Source organism: Lissotriton vulgaris, chromosome 5 (genome assembly GCF_964263255.1).
Source record: "Lissotriton vulgaris chromosome 5, aLisVul1.2, whole genome shotgun sequence".
Classification (NCBI taxonomy): domain Eukaryota; kingdom Metazoa; phylum Chordata; class Amphibia; order Caudata; family Salamandridae; genus Lissotriton; species Lissotriton vulgaris.
In genome coordinates, this window is record NC_141693.1 from 550,690,823 (window position 1) to 550,700,405 (window position 9,583).

A 9,583-nucleotide genomic window follows, 5' to 3' on the forward strand; every position below is an offset into this window, starting at 1 on the left:
AAAATAAAGTAGGGAAACTCGAGTTCACACACTACTGAACGCGCACTCTTAAGTGCATCAGCAGTGCACTGTGAATCGGAGCGTTTCACAGGCCTGTCACAGATAAGAAATGGTATCAAAACGAAATCCTACAAAACAATATACCACTGGCTGGCAGCAATTCATACCCGGACAACGTCGGGACGGGCTGCTAGTCTATCTATACTAATATAATGTAGAGAGCGCCCAAACCTTTGAGGCGGGTAATCTCAGGAACCACAGCACCAATCACAACACCCAATACAGCGTTGGAAAGGGCAGTTGCAGCAAAAGGACATAGGCTATGCAGAAGCCCACCATATACATTTAAAAGGTAAAAGAACCGTGCCAGCAAAGTAGTCCCTTGTGGGCGTGTCTGCGTTGTGCTGAGTGCGTGTGCTGGGGGCGTGACAAACGCTGGGGGCGTATGGTACTTTCCACCCTTCATGCCATGTCTCATATTGTGTGCTAATCCCACCCTGCTCCCTTTAAATACCCCTGCACCCCATAATCATAACCCACCCTTATTCCTTAAAAAAGCCCAACACCCTGAAACACTAACCCATCTTAACCCTATAAATATACCCTGTACCCTAAAACCCAAACCTATCCCTAAACCCGAAAAATACCCCTGTACCCCAAAACCCAAACCTAGCCCTGCACCCTATAAATACCCATGTACCTCATAACCCAAACCTACCCCTGAACCCTAAAAATACCCCTGTACCCCAAAACCCAAACCTAGCCCTGAACCCTAAAAATACCACTGTACCCCAAAACGCAAACCTATCCCTGAACCCTAAAGTACCCCTGTACCCCAAAACTCAAACCTAGCCCTGAACCCTTAAAATACTCCTGTACCCCAAAACCCAAACCTAGCCCTGAATCCTAAACATACCCCTGTACCCCAAAACCCAAACCTAGCCCTGAACCCTTAAAATACCCCTGTACCCCAAAACCCAAACCTACCCCAGAACCCTAAAAATACCCCTATACCCCAAAACCCAAACCTACCCCTGAACCCTAAAATCCCCATGTGCCCCAAATCCCAAACCTAGCCCTGAACCATAGAAATACCCCTGTACCCCAAAACCCAAACCTAGCCCTGAACCCTTAAAATACCCCTGTACCCCAAACCTACCCCTGAACCCTAAAAATACCCCTATACCCCAAAACCCATACCTAGCCCTGAACCCTAAAAATACCCTTGTACCCCAAAACCCATACCTATCCCTAAACACTAAAACTACCCCTGTACCCCTTAACCCAAAACTATATCTGAACCCTTAAAGTACCCAAACACCCCAAAACATATACCTCAGTAACCCAAAACATATACCCCTATACCCATACTTACCTTTTCCAAACTCAAAAAAAATGTTTTTACCATTCATGCATTTACAACGAATTTCGTTGTAAATGTATGTGTGGTAAAAGCATATAAAATGTAATGCCATGCGTTATAATGGCATTGCGGAGTCATGGTACTTTCGTAATGAAAGTATGCGGAGTGATGGTATGCAGAAAGAAAGTTGCGGAATAATGGGTGTTTACCCTCCCCCGGTAAGTACATTGGTGGCACGGCGGCCCACATCTCCAGCAACATACTCATATTTTTTCACCCTCCATTTGAAAAATGTACAGGTCTGTCTCATTGATGACCAGCACCGACATACACTTTTAGACACACCTCCCTCCACAAGTTCTAGAATTGCGAACTTTAGAGCCGGGGAGCTACGTTCGAATCTCGGCATCAGCTCAACATCCTGTGATTCCAGGCAAATCGCTTTGTCTCCCCGTGCCTACCACAAATGAATGTGTTCTTCTGTAATGTAAATTGCGCTCATGCCATGTTGTCGAGTTCGGGCTATATAATGTTGCAAGGAAAAATAAAGTAGGGAAACTCGAGTTCACACACTACTGACCGCGCACTCTTAAGTGCATCAGCAGTGCACTGTGAATCGGAACGTTACACAGGCCTGTCACAGATAAGAAATGGTATCAAAACGAAATCCTACAAAACAATATACCACTGGCTGGCAGCAATTCATACCCGGACAACGTCGGGATGGGCTGCTAGTCTATCTATACTAATATAATGTAGAGAGCGCACAAACCTTTGAGGCGGGTAATCTCAGGAACCACAGCACCAATCACAACACCCAATACAGCGTTGGAAAGGGCAGTTGCAGCAAAAGGACATAGGCTATGCAGAAGCCCACCATATACATTTAAAAGGTAAAAGAACCGTGCCAGCAAAGTAGTCCCTTGTGGGCGTGTCTGCGTTGTGCTGAGTGCGTGTGCTGGGGGCGTGGCAAACGCTGGGGGCGTATGGTACTTTCCACCCTTCATGCCATGTCTCATATTGTGTGCTAATCCCACCCTGCTCCCTTTAAATACCCCTGCACCCCATAATCATAACCCACCCTTACTCCTTAAAAAAGCCCAACACCCTGAAACACTAACCCATCTTAACCCTATAAATATACCCTGTACCCCAAAACCCAAACCTATCCCTAAACCCTAAAAATACCCCTGTACCCCAAAACCCAAACCTAGCCCTGCACCCTATAAATACCCATGTACCTCATAACCCAAACCTACCCCTGAACCCTATAAATACCCATGTACCTCATAACCCAAACCTACCCCTGAACCCTAAAGTACCCCTGTACCCCAAAACCCAAACCTAGCCCTGAACCCTTAAAATACTCCTGTACCCCAAAATCCAAACCATCCCTGAACGCTAAAAATACCCCTGTACCCCAAAACCCAAACCTAGCCCTGAACCCTAAAAATAACCCTGTACCCCAAAACCCAAACCTAGCCCTGAACCCTAAAATACCCCTGTACCCCAAAACCCAAACCTACCCCAGAACCCTAAAATACCCCTATACCCCAAAACCCAAACCTAGCCCTGAACCCTAAAAATACCCCTGTACCCCAAAAGCCATACCTATCCCTAACCCTAAAACGACCCCTGTACCCCATAACCCAAAACTATATCTAAACCCTTAAAATGCCCAAACACCCCGAAACATATACCTCAGTACCCCAAAACATATACCCCTATACCCATACTTACCATATCCAAACATTAAAAAAGAACATGCTTTTACCATTCATGCATTTACAACGAATTTCGTTGTAAATGTATGCGTGGTAAAAGCATATAAAATGTAATGCCATGCGTTATAATGGCATTGCGGAGTCATGGTACTTTCGTAATGAAAGTATGCGGAGTGATGGTATGCGGAAAGAAAGTTGCGGAATAATAGGTGTTTACCCTCCCCCGGTAAGTACATTGATGGCACAGTGGCCCACATCTCCAGCAACATACTCATATTTTTTCACCACCCATTTGAAAAATGCACAGGTCTCTCTCATTGATGGCCAGCACCGACATACACTTTTAGACACACCTCCCGCCACAAGTTCTAGAATTGCGAACTTTAGAGCTGGGGAGCTACGTTTGAATCTCGGCATCAGCTCAACATCCTGTGATTCCAAGCAAATCACTTTATCTCCCCGTGTCTGTCACAAATGAATGTGTTTTTCTGTAATGTAAATTGTGCTCATGCCATGTTGTCAAGTTCGCGCTATATAATATTGCAAGGAGAAATAAAGTAGGGAAACTCGAGTTCACACACTACTGAACGCGCACTCTTAAGTGCATCAGCAGTGAACTGTGAATCAGAGCATTTCACAGGCCTGTCACAGATAAGAAATGCTATCAAAACGAAATCCTACAAAACAGTATACTACTGGCCGGCAGCAATTCATACTCGGCCAACGTCGGGACGGGCTGCTAGTTTCTTATAAAGATGAGAGGTCAAAAGCATAAAAGGCTAAGAGTCATGGGCACTATACCTCACATATTAACCAAAGTGACATGATAGCTGTGGTGGCAGATCTTGTCCATGTACGCATTGTTGAAAAAGTGACAAAATATTTAGCGGTGCTAGTTGATGGAACCAAAGATGTTTACATGAAGAGCAGCTGAGTTTTATTATCTGCTTTGTTGATGGTTATTGAAATGTTCAGAAAAATGCACTAGGGTGTTATCATATGGAGATGTTTGATGCCTCCACCTTTGCTGCAACCATTGTTGAAGCAGTACACAAAGTTAGACTTGACTGGAAGTGTGTTGTACAGTGCTATGATGGAGCATTCGTTATGAGTCTGTTTTAATGTTGTACAAGCAAAAGTAAGAGAGATTGCATCACAATAATTGTATATACACTGCCATGCCCATCGCCTAAACCTTGCTTTAGTGCAAACAGTAACTAACATAAAATCCAGTAGAACATTTCTTTTCAACATTGCATTCAGTTTATGGTTTTCTTTTGCAAAGTTCACCAAGGCATGAGCCGTTTGTGAAAGTTCAGAAAGAATGTATTCTATATAATGGAGCTAGAAAGATTTTCCGTACAAGGTGGTTTTACTAGTACTCATGTGTTAGAAAAGTACAGCTGCGATTTGAGTCTATTACCGTTGTAATAGACTCACAACAACGTGACACAGAGGCTAGTTCAGAAGCCAAAGGAATTCTTAAGAACATCAAACACTTTGGTTTCTTACTTACATTTCTGTGTATGGAACTTATTTTTCAAAAGATTCACAGTCTATCTGAAGAATTACCGAAAAAAGACAGTGAATTGCAAGAGAATGTGAACTAATTGAGTCAACAAGATGTGATTTAATGAAACTCCGTCAAGACAGTCAGTCGACCAAAGTGTTAAGTTAGCCTTAAGACTTATCAGAGCAGTGTGGAATCGAGAATCAAGAAAAATCCAATCCAAGGGCTCTACCTCTGAGACACCATAAATTAAGTAACAAACTGACAGAGGATTTTATCAGTGCCTCTGTAAGGAAAATATCCAGTCATTTTTATGTCTTAGAAAGTCGAACTCCACTGTCTGAGTGCTTAAAGCAACAAGTTTCTTTCTCTACTTTGATAGATTTGAAATTTAGTTTGATGCTCGATTTACAGACGACATGGGTCTCTTATCTGCTGTCGGAATATTCAATCCAAAAGCTGAAATTGTTTGGACTTTTCATCTGCACTGTTTATTGTTGACAAACATCCAGAGGGTGTAGTAGACCAAGCTCTTCTACAATCCGAACTGGAAATTGCAAAATCGTATTTTTCAGACAAGAATGTACCAGGCATTTACTGTCAGGCAGTAACTCGTGTACCTATCTTGAGCATTTTCCCAGGTTTTGCATCTTTTAAATCTATTACCTATTACTACTGCTACAAATATGAGTTTTGTATGAAATCTGTGAAAAATAATGTGGGCAACAAAAGGGGAGACAAGAGACATTGGGCCTGATTCACAAGGGCCACTGTACTCGGGGTGGAGGCCCCGCAGTCGTGGGGAAGTCTCTGCCCTCGGGGCGGAATCTACTCAATGACAATTCTCATTGTGGAGATTCTGCCTCGAGTGCGGTCTCCCACACAACTGCGGGGCCTCAGCCATGAGTACGGAGGACCTTTGTGAATCAGGCCCTCAGTGATTTCATGATAATGGCTTGTGAACCTAATGAGATAATGAAGCCATTGACAGATATGCTAACATGTACCACAGGAGGCATCCTATTAAAGATGAGCTGGTCCTGCCCCTTATTCAGAGAAGCAACCTCATACAATGTATTCTAGTTCATCTTTTCATGGAGGCGGTCAAGCAGCCTCAGTACTGCTGCAACCAATGCAGCACCAAATGAATATGTAAACCACATGTAACACTCTGCCAGTCACTATTATCTTCCTTGATTTCCAGACATGAAACAGCTGCTTTTGAGTCAGGTTCCTCTCACATTCAGGCATATGTCACCTGAAGACATCTTTCTTTTTTTTGTAATTCTTTTTATTATTTAATTTTATATCCAGGACCATCATATTACACAGAAATTAGTTTTTGCTTATACACATTTCAGAGGACATTTAGTAGATATGTACATTAGCCTGGGATAAAAATGCATTTAAATAGTTCATAAAAGTTTGCACATTGCGGGTAAACAAAGTAAACCCAGAGAACAAAGGGGGTCACCCCTTAGTGTCTTAACGGTGTCATTCAAACTATGCAATCTAATGATTAAGACCATTTTATAAATAGTTCATAAAGTGCATGACACATAATCCATATCGGACAAAAGTTACCCAAACATAGTTACACAAATAATAGAAAAGAAAAAAAATCCTTCATCCTTACTCTATCGGCCACCCCTTAGGGACATATCTTCTAACGACGGCTCCCTCATTTTTCTGAAGACATCTTTCAGTGATTGCAAGAGTCAATACACTTTGCAGGGGCACGAAGACAGCAGCTATTGTAGTACCAAGCAGTATCGGTCTAGTCTTTATGGACAGACAAGCAGCAGTTCTCCATTCAGTCTCCTCTCACCATGAAGCATATGCGGTCTGAAGACATCTGCAAGTGATCGCAGAAGTCAGTACCCTATGCAACGGAAGGAAGACAGCAGCTACCACACTGGAAGAAGTAGCGGCCTTCTCCTGATGACCAGGCAAACTATAGTTGGTCCTCAGTCAGCCTCTACTCCTCTTGAGGTATATGCTACCTGAAGATATCGGTCAGTGATCACAGAAGCCAGCACCCTATGCAAAGTCAAGAAGACAAAAACTATCACACTGCCAAGCAGTATCAACCTTCTCCTGACAGCTAAACAAGCAAGTTATTTCCCTGTCAGTCTCCTCTCACTTTGAGGCATATGCCGCCTGAAGATATCCACCAGTGATCGCAGAAGTCATTAACCTATGCAGGTGCACTAAGACATCAATTACCATGCTGCCAAGCATAACCGCCTCCTCAGTCTGGCCAGGCAGGCAACTGCTGCTCTCTAGTCACTCTGTTTTCACCTTGAACCATTTGCTGTCCGAAAAGAGCCAGTGATCACAGAAGGCCGTACCCTCTGTGGTGCAAGAAGACAGCATCTACCATGCTGTTAAGCATTATCAGTTTCATCCTGAGGGCCAAGAAAGCAGGAGTTGCTCCCCATTCAGCTTCTTTTTACCTTGAGACCTATGCCGCCTGAAGATATCTGCCAGTGATCGCAGAATCCAGTACCATGCGCAAGAGCAAGAAAGCAGTTACCAAACTGTCAAGCAGTATCAGCCTTCTCCTGGTTGCCACGCAAACAACAGTTGTTCCTCAGTCAGTCTCTACTCCTCTTGAGCCATATGCCACCTAAAGATATCTGCCAATGATCTCTAAAGCCAGTACCCTATGCAGGGTCCTGAAGATAGCAGCTACCATGCTTCCGAGGAGTATTGGCCTTCTGATGGATATGCAAACAAGCAGTTGCTCCTCAGTCGGTCTCTAATTCCCTTGAGGTATATGCCACTGAAGATGTCTGCCAGTGATTGCAGAATCCAATACCTATGCAAGGGCATGAACACAGCTGCTATAATACTGCCAAGCAGTATCTGCCTTCTTTTGATGGTTTGGCAAACCACAGTTGCTGTCTAGTCAGTCTCTTCTCACCGTGAAGCATATGATGTCTGAAGACATCTGCAAGTGATCTCAGAAGCCAGTATCTTATGCAGGAGCAAGAGGATAGCAGCTACCACACTGCCAAGCAGTAGCAGCCTTCTCCTGGTTGCCAGGCAAACAACATTTGCTCCTCAGTCTCTACTCCACCTAGGCATATGCACCTGAAGATATATGCCAGTGATCGCAGAAGGCAGCACCTCTGCAGGGGTATGAAGGCAGCATCTATCATGGGGCCAAGCAGCATTGGACTTCTCTCGTAGGTCAGACAAGCAACAGTTACTCTACTGTCAGTTTCTCTCACCTTGAAATGTATGCTTCATGATGGCATTCTCTAATGATCTCAGAAGCTAGTACCCTATACAGGGTCAAGAAGACAGGCAGCACTACACTGCCAGGTGGTATTGGCCTCCTCCTTATGGCCAGGCAAGCAACAGTTGCTCTACTGTCAGTTTCTTATTACCTTGAAGTATATGCTGTCTGACGGCACATGCCAGTGATTGCAGACGCCAGTAAGTACCCTATGCTGGGGCAAGAAGATGGTAGCTACCTCGCTGCCAAGCAGTATTGGCCTTAGCTGATGGGCTAGGCAAGCAACCGCTATTTCCCAGTCAGTCTGCTATGCAGAGTCACAAATACTTCAGGAAACATGCTGCCAAGCAATTCAACCTCCTCATTATGACTGAGCAAGCGACTGCTTCTCGCCAGTTGGTTTGATTTAACCTTGAAGCATTTGCTGTCCAGAGGCATCAGTCAGTGATTGCAGAAGACAGTACCCTGTGCAGGGGCAAGAAGACAGCATCAACCACACTGCCTAGGAGTATCGGCCTTCTCCTTCTGACCAGGCAAACAATAGTCAGTCTTCAGTCAGTCTCTACTGTTCTGAAGTTATCTACCAGTGTTCACAGATGCCATCACACTATGCAGGGTCAAGAAGACAGAAGCAATCATGCTGCCAAGCAGTATTGGCCTTCTCCTGTTGTCTAGGCAAGCACCATCTATTTCCCAGTCAGTCTCATCTCCCCTTGAGGTATGTGCTACCTGAAGATATAAGCCAGTGATCCCAGAACTCTGTAACCTATACAGGGACACAAAGACATCTGTTGCCATGAAACAAAGCATATCCACCTCCTGATTATGACCAGGCAAGAAGCTGCTGCTCCCCAGTCAATCTGTTTTAACCTTGAACCCTTTGCTGCCCGAAAACAGCTCCCAGTGATTGCAGAATCCATTACCCTATGCAGTAGCTACCACGCTGCCATGCTGTATCAGCCTTATCCTGATGACCATGCAAACAGCAGTCACTCCTCTGTCTGTGTTACCCTCGAGGCATATGCCATCTAAAGATATTTGCCAGTGATGGGAAACGCTAATACCCTATGTTGGAGCACAGAGAAGGCAGCTACAATGCTCCTCTTGATGGCCAGACAAGCAACAGTTGCCGCCCAGTCAATCTCTTCTCACCATGAAGCATATGTTGTCCGAAGACATCTGCCAGTGATTGCAGAAGCCAGTCCCCTATCAAAGAGCAAGAAGATGGCAGCTACCCTGCTGCCAAGCAGTATTAATCATCACCTGATTGTCAGGCAAACAACAGTTGCTTCTCAGTCAGTCTCTACTCCCCTTGAGGCATATGCCACCTAAAGATTTCTGCCAATGATCTACAAAGCCAGTACCCTAAGCAGGGTCATGAAGATAGCAATTACCATGCAGCAGAGGAGCATTGGGCTTATCCTGATGGCCAGGCAAAGAGCAGTTACTCCTCAGTCTTTATGCCCCTTGAGGCATATGCCACCTGAAGATATCTGCTAGTGAACGCAGAAGCCGATACCCAATGAAGAAGCACTAAGACAGCAGCTACCATGCTGCCAAGCAGTATTCACCTCTTTTTGATGGCCAGACAAGCAACTATTGCTCTCTCACCTTGATACCTATGACTCCTGAAGATATCTACCAGTGATCACATAAGCAATTACCCTATGCAAGGGCAAGAAGACAGCAGCCACTATGCTTCCTAGCAGTAGTGGACTCCTCTTGATGGCCAGGCAAGAAAC

General features: G+C 44.6%; 1 pseudogene; it reads left to right on the top strand.

Annotated features, from left to right (window-relative positions):
* Positions 1-5,098, top strand: part of LOC147711221 (uncharacterized) — a 156,929-nt pseudogene extending 151,831 nt beyond the window's left edge.
* Positions 5,099-9,583: the final 4,485 nt, after the last annotated feature.